Genomic DNA, 13,537 nt, shown 5'->3' on the forward strand with positions numbered 1-13,537 from the left:
TGATCCACATCAATTGACAGTGAAGCCTGCTTGTTCTCGTCAAGACAGAATTACTCAAGCAGGACCAGGCTAGACAGCAAACCATTACGCAAACCATATCCTTCAGAAAACTCATTTCAAAAAGCAGTGTATGATGGGAGAGGATGCTAAGAGTTACCTTGAATTTCTGAGCAACTGGGGGCACAGGATAGCGAAGTTTAAACACTGGTTGCCTGTATCAATAGCTCTTCAGAGCCTCAGGGTACTCCCAAATCTGCAGACCCATGAAATTAAACTAGACATTTATGGCATTTCTCTATTTCTCTTCCTCAAGTGTTCATGAGATACTGAAAGCTAGACAGCAATGCAAACTGGGACATAACTGCTTACCACCATGTGCTGCAGTCATTTTTTAGGCATTTCAATTGCAGATTAAGGTAAATTAACTTTTGAAAAATGCTTATGCTTATTTTTAAAGATGTTAAATTATTGTCAGCGAAGCTGCAGAATGCTATGAGCATCTTCACATAGGTAACAGAGATGTTTCAGATCACTTTAATAACTAGTTGATAATTTTCAAAATATTTCAAAAAAGAAATGATGGGACAGAAAATAATTTATACAACAACTGGTGACGAGACTAACTTTTCCTATTTTATGTTCCCACAGCTGCTCAAAGAACAGAAAATAATTCTTTTAAGATTAACCTGTCAAAAGTAGTTTTTCAGCATATCCAATTTCTTTAAAATGTTATTAGCAAAAATAGTCCTTTAAAGTTCTGGTTTTGGAAGCAAGAAAAAAGGATAAACACAGCACTTAAAGCTTATTCTGATAACAATGCATACATTTGTATTTACATGTTCATAGGCCTGCTACACATCCTTCCTCAACACACTGAAAAATTGTGACATTTGGTGTGTATGTGTGAGTGGTTGTTTGTTTTTTTTTTTTTTTTGGCTAACTAGCTGACCACAAAGGCAGTTTTTACCAAGCCAGCTTGTACCCTGCCATTCCAGGTTTTATGTGTGTGTTCTGTGGCACTGGCTTGGTCCCCAGTCCCTCAAAATAGCCTCAGCAGGTCTGGCAGCCCAACCCATGTGTGCCTGACCACCTGCTCCCTCCCCTTTTCTGTCCTAAGCCTCCTTCTAGGAGCAAGTCTTGTATCTCAGAGGTGGCCTGGTGATGCACAAGTATTAGAAGGGATCATAGTAAAAATGGCAAAGAAATTTCATCAGTCCTAGTTTATCTCTGCTGTTTCAGCATCCATGTAACTGGAGGGACCCCAGGCAATCAAACTCAAAGTGTTGCAAGTGACTACAGTGGCATAAGGAGCTCCAGCTCATTTTCAGGCCAAATGCATTATAAATAAACCCACAGAATGAGGGAAAAATATATATATATATATTTTTTTTTTTTTTGAAAGAAATCAGAATGAGGTCCTAGAATTTCCTGCCAAAATACAATAAATTAATTTGTGAAATATCAGTGCTGGCACTGCAGGACCTCACCCAAGAGCAAATAATTGCTGAATAAAACAAGGAACCTGAGGGTGATGATGACAGGGCAAGGGTTGTCTGTGTAGGGGAGAAGCTGGTGGGAGACGTCTGCCCCTTGGTGAGCCTGATAGCCTGACCAGATCATTGGGCTGGCAGCTGGGGAATGCAGGGCATCCTCTCTCCAAAACACCTGCACCATCAGGACTGCTCTGGCACTGGAAACCTTACAGGACAGGGCTCAAAGCACTGAGGACACTTATTACAGTTTGTCCTGACTTTCTGCTTGTAACCTCCTGTTTCTGCTGAAAGTTTTGCTGGATTGTTGTTGCCCATGGGCAGGATAGTCCTTCAGAGCTTCTAACTGGCTGATGTTAGATATGTGCCTCCACATAGGTCACCCCATGGCATCACGGGTGGCAGTGGCACTGCACCACATTGCATTTGGGAAATGGAGTCATAATTCCAGTGAATGTAGGCAGCCTGAAGCTTGATTCTGGGGAGATGTGTTCATTTTATTCTACACCTATGCTTCACTCTGGGTAAAGGAGGTGCAGACACGTACCTTCTCTGTTCTCATGCTCACTCTTTTTTGGTCTAGGGCTTTTCAATATAATGTCTTTATGACTTTTTATTCAGCTTGTGATTTTTGACTCTAGGTAGCAGCACATCGCCCGCAGATTTTCATTTTACAGTTATTGTCTACAAACTACCACTTTAAATCCTGCAGCAAAACATAATTTTTCCTCATGCTGTACAAAGGAATGATTGCTTCCCCCACAGCATTACCAGCCATTGGTTTACTACAAATCTTCTAACTGCTTCTTTACTAAGGAACCTATTGATTAAGGTAGTTAAAGAAACACAGTATCTATGTGAATGGTTTATTTTACTTAAATTAGGCACATGCTGGCATATCTTCTTACGGAGAATTAGCCACTGGCATAAAACTTTGGATCAGTAGATTTGCATCTCATGCAGGTATTGCAGCACAGGCAGAACAGGGTGCTCCTGAGTTTGAAAACCCATGTTTAAATCAGCCACATCAGAAAAGGCAGTGGGAAATCTGACTCAGTGGGTTAAAAATGTAACTAAGTTAAGGGATTTTGGAAACAATGATTTATATATGGCATGACTAGACTTCAGTCAAGACAAGACATATTTACTTTACCTCAATACTGGATGTCTTTGTTGTTATACAAAATTACTTATTTTCATGCATAAATGATATATCATTTTCTTCTGTTACTTTGAATCTAGCATTAGCAAGAACAACGAACAGCTGGCAAAACAACATTATCCAGAGTTGAAGTCTGTACCTTTTTCCTCAGCCTGAATTCATTTCAGTCAGGGAATGAATCCCAATAATCAAACAGCTTGTTGTGAAAGTCATCCTGTATTGCAATAATTAATCAACAGCAGACATATATGTGTATGTCTGTATGTAGTTAAATAGAGAGATGTATTTAGATAGACAGTAAAAATAAATAAATAAATAAATTTGTTATTAAAAAAAAAAAAAAAGCACCTCCTCATTCCCAATTACCTGAAGTTTCCATGGACTCTGTATCATCAGAAATAAGGGCAAGGAGCATCACTGAGGGAGGCCCCAAAGAACTAATTGCAGGCACGTATGTTCTGATGCAAGACTGCAAATGTAAGCCATTAATTTTTAAACACATAAAAAAGCATGACAGGCTATTAAGTCTCTCAGTACAGTGGAACCCAAAGAATTTTTGTTTAAATTCTGGCAGTAAATGTTTGCAGAGAAAGAAACATTTTACTGCTTCACTGAACAGCTTGTATTTCCTGAACACATTGAAAATGAAAAATTCATCACGTGAGGCTACAGAAAAAAGCCACAGACAAGAAGCTCAGCTCAGGAAACAGAATGGGAGCCATGTAACAGAATAGGAAACCATTTGGAAAAAAGGTATTTTTGTGTATGCTATAGGAGTGTGTACATACACATGAAAATACATTTAGAAAAATGAGCTGTAAATTAATCATAAATGATTCCTAATCATAACACAATTTCTTACTTAGTCAGACTTAAATGAAGATAAATCTAGGAGAGCATGGGCATGAATTCTATTTATAAACCATCACACGCTTTAGCCAATTAGAAAACGAGCTCTTTGAGCACTGATTTCTAGGGAGTTGCAGCTGGTCAAAAAGTTTCACTTGAGTGAAGGATGTTTTAGTTGGGAAAATAGACACACTACAAAATACCCAGCCTGTTAGCTACAAATAACCAAATCTCTTTAATTCAGACACATGGCTATGAGCAGCTGAGAACAGGACAACTCTTAATTGCAAATAAAGCCATTCAGATTATAGATCTGCTTCCATACAACAGGTAAATGTAGCCTAAGTCTCTTTGACTGTCTTTTTTTTATGATTAAACCTCACCACTAGCATTGAGCTCCACAAACTAGCATCAGAATTGCTCCTTTCACCATGTGTCTGGCCAAGCTGGTCAGCAGATGATATCCCTGACACTAGCATCCCACTTCCTCTGCCTCCCACCCAGCGCCAAGCACTTGCAGTAACACTGAATGCACATTTGTTTGTAAGGAGTAAGTATGTGTGCTAGTTCATTTAGCATTAAGCAAATAGGATCATTTATAATTAATTGGCTGCAATTTGCTGCATTGCAAATTGCATGACAAAAATCAAAAGATTTTATTCAGAAAAGCAGGGGAGGGTGGCAGGGAATAAGACACTGTGAAACAAAAGCTCTCAGCCAAAAGCCAGGGAATGCTGTAGCAAACTGGACTGGACTGAGACACCTCCTGAGCTAACTCCTCCTTCTGCAAACATGTTAGAAAATTCATCATTAAAAGTTCTGCATGTACTTTTAGGACCTCTGCCACCTGCTGAGGGTATTTAAAGCAGTAAAATACTCATACAATATTTAGTATGGACCAAGCCAGCCAAATTGTGATGGTCTGTTCCCAGGAAGTATGTATATATACATCCCTTAAATTGCTATTAAAATGAAAATGCAATAAAATGAAATTAATAATGAGCTCTGAGATACTAGAGTAAAATGGATTTTATAATGGGAAAGACAGATGCAGTAGGAGAGGCAAGTCAAATGAGCTGCCTAACAGGAAACTAGCAGACCTCTAACCTTCCAAAACTTACATGAAAAGCTGAGGTTATTAGGTCTGGATTTAATGAGAAAACTGAAAATACTGTAAGGAACTGTAGCTGAAACATAGCAAATGGACAGTACTGTAGTAGCATGAGATCTAGAGTTTGACGGAACTTATAATGAAGTTTGCACATTCCTGTCAATGGTACTATGACTGCAGCTCGCATTTCCATCCAGAGGTGACATCTCAGAGTAGCACACCAGAAAACAGGAAGGAGTGGAGGTTAAATCACAGCACAGTGACCTCAGATTATCGTACATGCAAGCCATGTGTTCTGCCAGCCTTGACAGTGCCGAGGTGAGTGGCATGCCAATGGGAGGAAAAGGTATTTGAGTGTGGAAATGGGAACATATGGAAACAAATTGCCGTGGAAGAGCAGAGACCTGACGGTCACAAAGATGTGAGCTCTTCTCTGCATTGTACAATTTATTTATTTTTTTTAAGTTCGTTTCACCAGCTTCCCTTGGGTTGGGGAATAAAACTGCTGTGTAGCCATTTGTTTCAATTAGTCATTTCCTTCCTCATTTTTCTTCAGGCCCTCCAGTGATTTTTCAACAGGCAAATCTCTATTATGAGAACACTGCCTTCATATACATACAGTTAATACCCTATTTGCTGAATAAGCAAATAAGTGTTTCAACAGGCACTGAGTTAGCAATTTCCAGTAACACATGCAAATTTTGAAGCCTAAGGTATTCTGATTCTTACAAGCAAAGTTAAGTTTTCATTTTCAAGCATAGCCCTAAGTATTCCTCATGAATAGGAAGCGGAGCATAAAAAAAGCTCTAGAGTGGGTAGCAAAAACATTGAACTGAGCACTTCAAAGATGTCACCTTTTTAGTACAGCCAAAGATAATACATGGTTTCATTTTAAAACAAGTTACTGGGATTTTTTTTACATAACCCCAATTTGAAAACATGATTTGCCCTCACTTTCTGATGTATTTTAAATTCTACATTAAGTCTAGTACAGCACTGATTTTATTTTGTCAGTTAAAAGAAAAGCAGTACCTTGCTGCTCAGATACTCCAGATCTTTGACAAGTGAAGTTCATGAGTCACAGAGCTCATGGGAAGTAAGGGCAGGGGAACTGTGAGGCAAATGTGCAGAGATATACAAGCAAATGGCCAGCATGACAGATCAATCCACTAACTCCATTGTAGAAAAAGTGCAGAACAAGCTCTTGGCTCACTTGAAGGTCCAGTCTCAGCTGGGGAGTCTTACTTTTACCCGCAGTGGGCTTGTTGGAGAAGTGGGTTAGGATGCCAATAGAGTAGAAAAGCATCATTGAAAAAATGAGAACTTCCATATTGTCTCCAGTTAAATAATTTTGCAGCCACAGTGCCACATGTCCTGTTGTCTTCCTCACATAAAGACTTCAGGAATGTTAAAAAATGCTTTATATTTTTTCTGTTATAGTTTTCACAAACACTTTCTTCTCATTTCACATTAAATATCATGACTGTGCACAAGGCACTTTCAGGGTTTGACTACAGATGCATATCCTTGCATACCCATATATTCACAAAAATATATGTATGTAATGAACGTTAGGAAAACATCTTTACCTGCATTACATGCCCGTATCAATTTAGATTCAAATCTGTGTCGTCTGGGGATGAAGACTTTTCTTTTAAATTAAGCAATATTTGCTTCCCCTAGAAGAAAACACAAAATAAAGGCTTAGGTGATTTTAAACATTTTCAGTTACAGTCTGTCTAAGCTAATCTATAAGGAGAAAAGTCTTAACCTTATCCCATTGGAAATGGATAAAATACTAAACCTTATATAGGAGGGATTATCTGGAAAGTCCTGTGTCACCACTCATAAGTGACGAAAGGAAGTGTTGCAGATGAGTGATTTAATGGCTAAATTGCATAACATTTAATAAAGCTGCTTCCTCACGAATAATCTGTGTGTCTTTTTGGGAAACATGGACAGCTGGAAAACTACTTTGTGATCAACCAGTTCCTGTCCTTACTGATGACAGTATTTAACGTTTAAAAACTGCGCTGCACATCAGAAATGGAAAACATAGAGGCCATTTCTGATGTAGCTGTACACACTCATTCTCCCCTCCTGCCACTCATTCTAATGGCAAGGATGGGTTTCTGCAGAATGCATTTCAGCACACTTTTGGAAGTTAGATCAAATATTTTTGATGGTATCACTTTTTGCATAGTAAATCCTAGACATTCAGAGACAACCTAATTAGCATCACTCTTCTACAAGCATCATCAGAAATATTATATATATATTTGCAGAATTTGGGAACAGAAGGAACATGGTTGGACTCCTGGCTGTTATCATTTAAAATGTCCTTATTCACTTGGAAGCAGAGCAAACACAGGAAACCATTAGGGTAAGATGACTTCCAGGTTCAGAGTACCACTTTACAAGGATCAGTTGTGTTGTCAAGTTCATCTCCAAGCAGCTTCATAGCTACACTGAATGACACAGTAGCTGAGTTCAGTCTCTCCCAGGATTTGTGTTACTTACACAAGGCACTCGTGTTCTCAGCTCTTAACATGAGCTGGGTTTCATTTTGCTGCACTGCAACACAGAGAAAACACAACCCTCACGATGAGTGACAGCTGTAATTTATGTCCTTTATCCTTTTTGCCTACAGAAATGTGTGCCAATTATATGCTGAGTACCAGTGAATGAAACCATCACAAAATTGTCATTATTTAAATGGCATTTATTTAAATTGATAATTATTTAACTGTCAATCAATTAATTGATTGATAATCTTATTCAATTGAGGGTTTTGTGTATTTTTTGTTGTTGTTGGTTGGTTGGTTGGTTTGTTTGTTTTGGCAGAAATGTGAATTAAGCTGCAACATTTTTGACCATATTGGCAGCTGAGGCAGACTGTTTGGCCAGAATGCAAACCAGTTGAGAGGAAACTTTTGTAGTCTAGTCCTCAACACCTAATGCACTCCTGGACTTTGCTCTTGCACCAGCCTTTGCAAAGCAATGCTGCACAACACTGGTGGGAGAGTTGATGTTCTCCAGCACTTCTCACTTGGCCAAGCTGTGTACGTCTTCAAAATCTTGAGTCAATCCAAAGGCTGTGACTCAGCAACATAAAAAATTGTGAGGCATAAACAGACTATGTTACCTCCACCTGCTGATGGAGGAGGTAACCAGTGTGCTGCACTCTCCGCATGGGCGGATAGGATATATATAAATATGAAGCACCTATCATCCTACTGATGAACCACTGGAACCACTCTGATGGCAGGGGTAAGAGCAGGATACCCGTCAGTACCTCAACACTTCTGCTTCCAACCAATTTTAAATAAATAAATGAACCAAACAAGACTTTGCTGCCAGCCTGGCTGGCTGTTGTTTAACACTCCTACTTCATGAAGGTAGGAGGGAGACCTACTGTGAATAACAACAATTGGCACTGTGACTTCTCCAGCTGTGCTATTGAACAATGCAAGCAGCACAGAAGGCAAGGGGGACATGAGGTCTTGGACCCGATACCAGTCAATATGTCTCAGAGGCAGGGAGCTCCCATTAGCAGAGAACAAGCTAACTCTGTGCATGAAGCTCTCACCTTCTGTGCTTAATGCTGAGTCAGTGAGCTCTCTGGACTCTTCCAAAGTTTCAAAAGATTACCAGACAGATATACAGGTCAGTTATAAATGTATTGTGTCAGCTGGGGAGGGGTTTAGAATGGGTAAAACACAGAGAGAAAGGCATCTTACATTTCCAGCACTGCAAAGAATGCAGTAAGTCACTGGACATTTTCAAAAGTTTTATCTGGCTTATGTCCCATCTTTAGTACATCATCGAAATGAGTGTTGGCTGGCAAAGGGTTACCCTTTAGGAAGGGAGAATCCAGGCCAGCAGCTTATATTTAGAAGCAGTTAGGGAGCTGTTATCTACATTAATATCTCTCAGCAGTATGCCTACCAGTTTTCTGGGCTGTTTCAAACACAAATAACCCTCTCAATTGCTGCTATAATTTTCTTCTGTAATTCACTTGCATAAGGTCAGCACCTGTTCAGGTTTTGATGTGGTACCACTGTGGTCTATAAGAGCCAAAAGCATCAACACCCTCAGTCCATTTCAGTGATGAATGTAAAGATTAATGATGCCTCTCAATCTTTACTACATTTTATTATGTTGCGAAAACTACTTTATTACTAAGTGATTGCCTACAATATGGGAAAAATACTGTACTGAATCTTATATACAAGATCTGTGTTGCTTACTAGAAAGCTCAATGTTCCACTTGGATTTTGATTGAAAATAATGCATGCTGAGAAAACCTAGAGACTATTTATGTATCATAGAGGCTAGCAGATGGAAATGGCAGTATAAAGCAGAAGCAAAAGCCCTGAAGATGGTACAAATCTATTACAGCCAAGCAAGTCACTGATTTTAGGCTGTGGCCCTACAAAATTCTAGGTCCAGTTCTGCTACTACATATATCTGAAGACCTGAAGAAAATCAAGTCTGTCTGCTTGTGCCTTTCCACTTTCACATCTCATCAGTCCTTAGACACTTATACGGTAACTCCCTGGGGGTTAATCTGCATTATGGGAAAGCAACAGCTAAAACCACATCAGAAAGTTTTATTTTTTATAGTTTAGGAACGAGCGTTCTGGCTAAAGATTTTGTTGTAATAATACAAGAGAAAGTGAAGAAAATAAAGGACATTTTATAACTTTCTATGCCATTGCATCTCATAGTAGAGAAATATGTTTAAGAATGTACCCCATCAAAAAAAAGTGAATTAGTACAGTCCCATATTTTATAAAAATATGTTTTGAAAAATGTATACATTGTAGGCTATTTGTTAATAAAATGCATTATTAAATAATAAAATATAAATATAGTAACATAAATATAGCCATATCAACATAAATCTAAAATAACGATAAAATGTTATTTAATAAACAATGAAATGTTCATATAAAGCTACTATGGTACAAATGTTTTTACAAACCAATTTTGTTTTGTGCACATGATGTCTAGAGAGAAGACTGAAATTCTGCTTTAAGGACAATAAATCATTTAGAAACATATGTACATAACACTGTACTTATAGTATTTCTAGGACATCCTATAGTTTTTGTTTGTTTGTTTTGCTATGAGAACATTTCACATCATAAAAGAGAGTACTTTAAGTCACTGACCACTCAGATGGGTAGTCAGAGTCTAGAAGGTAATTTAGCACATCTTGCTTTAAATCTCCTTTGTTATGTAGTAATTCAGAAAATAGATGTGCTTCCTGCAAGAGGTCCCAAATTGCAGTTGATAGGACACACTCCACGTGCTGGCTGTACTTCACACCTGAGAACAGTTTGGTCAACACACTGAATCTCTGAGGAACACAATGTCAGCACCACCTCACTATATTGTGCTCATTAGGTAACAGCCATGAGACACACATTGCATGGGACTGGGAACAAGCTGAGAAGCCTGCCTTGCTTTCTATGGCTTTGTGCCCTAACATAGTTTATTTAAAGTTTAGTTACAAGCAGAGAATATGTTACTAGTGGGAAATTGTAGTGTTAGACCCATTTCTGGTCAAACAGTAAAAGCATCTCCTCAGATAGTAGGACACCTCCATCTGAAAGATGCACACTTTGATAGGGGCATGGTATCCATCTTCAGAAAATATGGGTTTACAAGACAATGTAATTTAGGAAGAGATGCAGATGAGTCAAAATGAAAATGTAAACAAACCTCGTTTAGGAGAAGGAAATCTTCAGGAACAAATTCCATTTTAAGGTCAACTTTCTATCTTTCTGTGGAAAAAAAAAAAGCCTCTAAAGTAAGGGAATGCCAAACATTGGTACAGTTTTTCTTATTGAAAATGTTTTCTTCTCCAAACACTTCTAAGACTTCAAACCTCATGTAATGACATTAATGGATAAAAAAGATTCACCAGAAAATGCTGATTATTCTAATGTAATTCAAGTTTCTTTGGATGACATAAGCCTTTTAAGGTTGTTCTGAGCTACATACTTGTAATTCCTAATACCCCAGCAGGAGGAGTGAGAAGGTTAATGTATGCTCAAGTAATGTCAATTCACATTATGACTAATACAAGTAACCCACACAGAATAATTGTATTAACTGGAAAGTTCATTTTTTAATAGCCCTCAAGCAACTTCCTTGGGAAATTCAGACTAGCTAGTCACCTATATAAGAGCCATTATAAAAGGAAAATAACTTCTTAAATGGCCATGTAAGAAACAAAATTATAAGTCTTGTGGGAAGTGGACTGAATAAATTTAAAAGATGCTCTGAGAAATCTGACATTTTCAAAGGCAATTACATATGCTACACAGGTTTATTAAAATTGATTGTATATTCAAGAGCTGTATGCACCACCAAGATCAGCAACACAAAGGGAAGAGCTCCCTTTGAATATACTAACTCCTTAAGGAGCTGTTTTGCTTCTTTCATCACTCACCATGGCACATTCTGTTCCTTTATTTGTCTGTCTGCTTCTTCCTACAGAAAGAGTAGAAAGAACAAAAGAAATGAGAACGTATCATGCAGATGCATCATTTCTTGCTTCTTGGCCATACAGTCTCCTCTCTCTTTTGCCAATACTTTCAGGATGGCCATGTTTCTCTCCCCACGAAAATTTGCATTGTTGCTATTTTCCTTCCTCTTCCTTCTCTTTGGAAATGCCTGCCTTCTGGTTGTCCCTATTGTCTCTCCTTGAGCAAGACTGGCACCGCAGGTCCTAATGATGGCTACCTGTTCACCACAGAAACATCTTTTGTGCCGACTCCATAATAAGCTTATCAATACCCAGTAAAAGCAGCTGTATCAAAAGTTAGGCAAAGTGGCAAGCACAGTAAGTAGACTGTTGGACCTCTTAGAAACCTTGAAAAATTGTCTATAGGGAGAACAGCTGTTAGGCTCAGTCTAACTTAGCAATCTCACTGTTCTGAGTACCTCCACACCTTGAATACCATGTTCAGTTTTGGGATTTTCACTACAAGAACATTGAGGCCCTGGAGCGTGTCCGGGAAAGAGCAATGAAGCTGGTGTGGGGACTAGAAAAGAAGTCTTAAGGGAACAGCTGAGAGAAGTGGAATTGTTTAGCCTAGAGAAGAGAAGGCTCAGGGGAGACCTTACTGCATTGTATAATTACCTTAAAGGAGGCAAGACATGGATTGGGCTCTTCTCCCAGGCACCAAATTGTAAGACAAGGGAAAATGGCCTCAGGCTGCACCAGGGGAAGTTTAGGTTGGATATTAGGAAAAATTTCTTTACTGAAAGAGTTTTGGGGCATTGGAACAGGTTGCCCAGGGAACTGGCTTGTTAATGGACATACATTAAAAATAAGGTGTTATTTTAAAAAAATCAGAAATATTAATATCTGATCTTAATAGTAACATTAAACTAAATTCTGCAACAATGAGCATCACCAGAAGGCACTGGCCAGAAGTGACATCATCTTATTTCTTTGTTCTGGGCAACTTATAGATACATAATATTTACAAAACTAATGATTCTTTACTTATACAAAACCCTAGTTTCCTCCAAATTAACTTTAAGACCTATGGAAAACTTCCATACCCACGTGAAAACAGAGTGAAGGCCACAGCTAAGGGAACACCCTTCCTAACACCACAACCTGAACAAAAGGTGACCCCCAAGCTTCAGCCATGCCAAAAGCTCCAAACTGTAGTCTTCTCAGATAAATGAAATGTCCTGGAAAATAAACCTGAAGACACGAAGCCAAAACGACCAAGATAATTTCCCAATATTCAGACTACCTTCAGCCAGCAAATAGAATAGAAACCCTCATGCTTACAGTTTATAAAATTGCTTTGTGACTCGCACACCATGCACACACAAAGAAAACCATGCAAAAAGCAACACTAAAAATGAGATAAGGACAGGGAGACCACTCACCAATTATCAGCACAGGCAAAACGGACTCAGCATAGGGAGATCAATGTAATTTATTGCCTACTACTAACAGAGTAAAACAGAGGTCCCTCCCAAGGGATGCCATCCTTCCCAAACTGATCCTGCAGGGGCTTCCCATAGGCAGCAGCCCTTCAAAAGCTCTTCAAGCTCTCCACAGGCCACAGGGGATCTTCTGCCCAGGTGCCTGGAGCATTCCTGCCCTCCTTCTGCACTGACCTGGTCTGCAGGGCTGGTTCTCACTCCTCTCTCTCCCAGCTGATACTGCCCAGCAGTTTTTTTTCCCTTTCTTAAATCTGCTCTCCCAGAGGCAAAACCAACATTGCTCATTGGCCCAGCTATGGCTAGCTCTGGGTCCCTTTGGAGCCAGCTGGAGCTGGCTCTGATCTGACGTGGGGCAGCTGCTGGGCTCTGCTCACAGAGGCCCCTCCTGCAGCCCTCCATTGCCAAACCCTTGCCACCAAAACCCAATACAAGACTATTAGAAAATGAACTTTCCAGTTAATGCAAATGTTCTGTTTTGGTGAATAGACAGGGAATGGTGGCAGCAAACAGACTTTCTTGCCTGCTTGGTTGTGCACAGTTCTGGTGTGCCAGAGATCAGGATAGCGTCTTCTGACATTATTTAAATGATGTTTTAAGATTGAGATTTATCAAAGAGGTGGAGGCGGGCTTTGTGGCTATATAACCATCCCCTCAGGTTTATGCATGGGGCACTGTCCCCTTCTAGAAAGCACTGAGAAATATTTTTCAGAAAACCCCAGGCTTTGACTGTTCAATGAAAAGCAAACATTGCTCTTTGATGCATATAGCTATAATACCCAATGTAATATATTATCCATACTTTGTCAGTGAGAACAGAAGAAAGATTAATATATTTGCATCTCTGCCCATTTTGCTGCCAGCTGAAAAGATGAGAATCATTTTTAAATATTTGTCGTCTGGTGGGAAGATTATTCAGCTCAAGAAATGCATCTGAATTTGATG

At 39.1% G+C, this 13,537-nt stretch overlaps 1 long non-coding RNA gene across 3 annotated transcripts in view; it reads right to left on the minus strand.

Moving 5' to 3' along the window:
• LOC137853470 (uncharacterized) overlaps positions 1–13,537 on the minus strand; it is a 51,556-nt gene that overhangs the window by 7,115 nt on the left and 30,904 nt on the right. The window contains exons 1-5 of one of the 3 annotated variants that reach the window (XR_011094526.1): positions 12,770–13,227; positions 11,076–11,116; positions 10,343–10,404; positions 6,963–7,186; positions 6,202–6,291 (exon numbers count right to left, since the gene is read on the minus strand). This is a non-coding gene — a long non-coding RNA (uncharacterized lncRNA). Of the gene's footprint in view, positions 1–6,201; positions 6,292–6,962; positions 7,187–10,342; positions 10,405–11,039; positions 11,117–12,769; positions 13,228–13,537 lie in introns of those variants that run through there. The other 2 variants (XR_011094525.1, XR_011094524.1) reach the window with 2 other exon arrangements.

This window comes from Anas acuta, chromosome 3 (genome assembly GCF_963932015.1).
Source record: "Anas acuta chromosome 3, bAnaAcu1.1, whole genome shotgun sequence".
Taxonomy (NCBI): domain Eukaryota; kingdom Metazoa; phylum Chordata; class Aves; order Anseriformes; family Anatidae; genus Anas; species Anas acuta.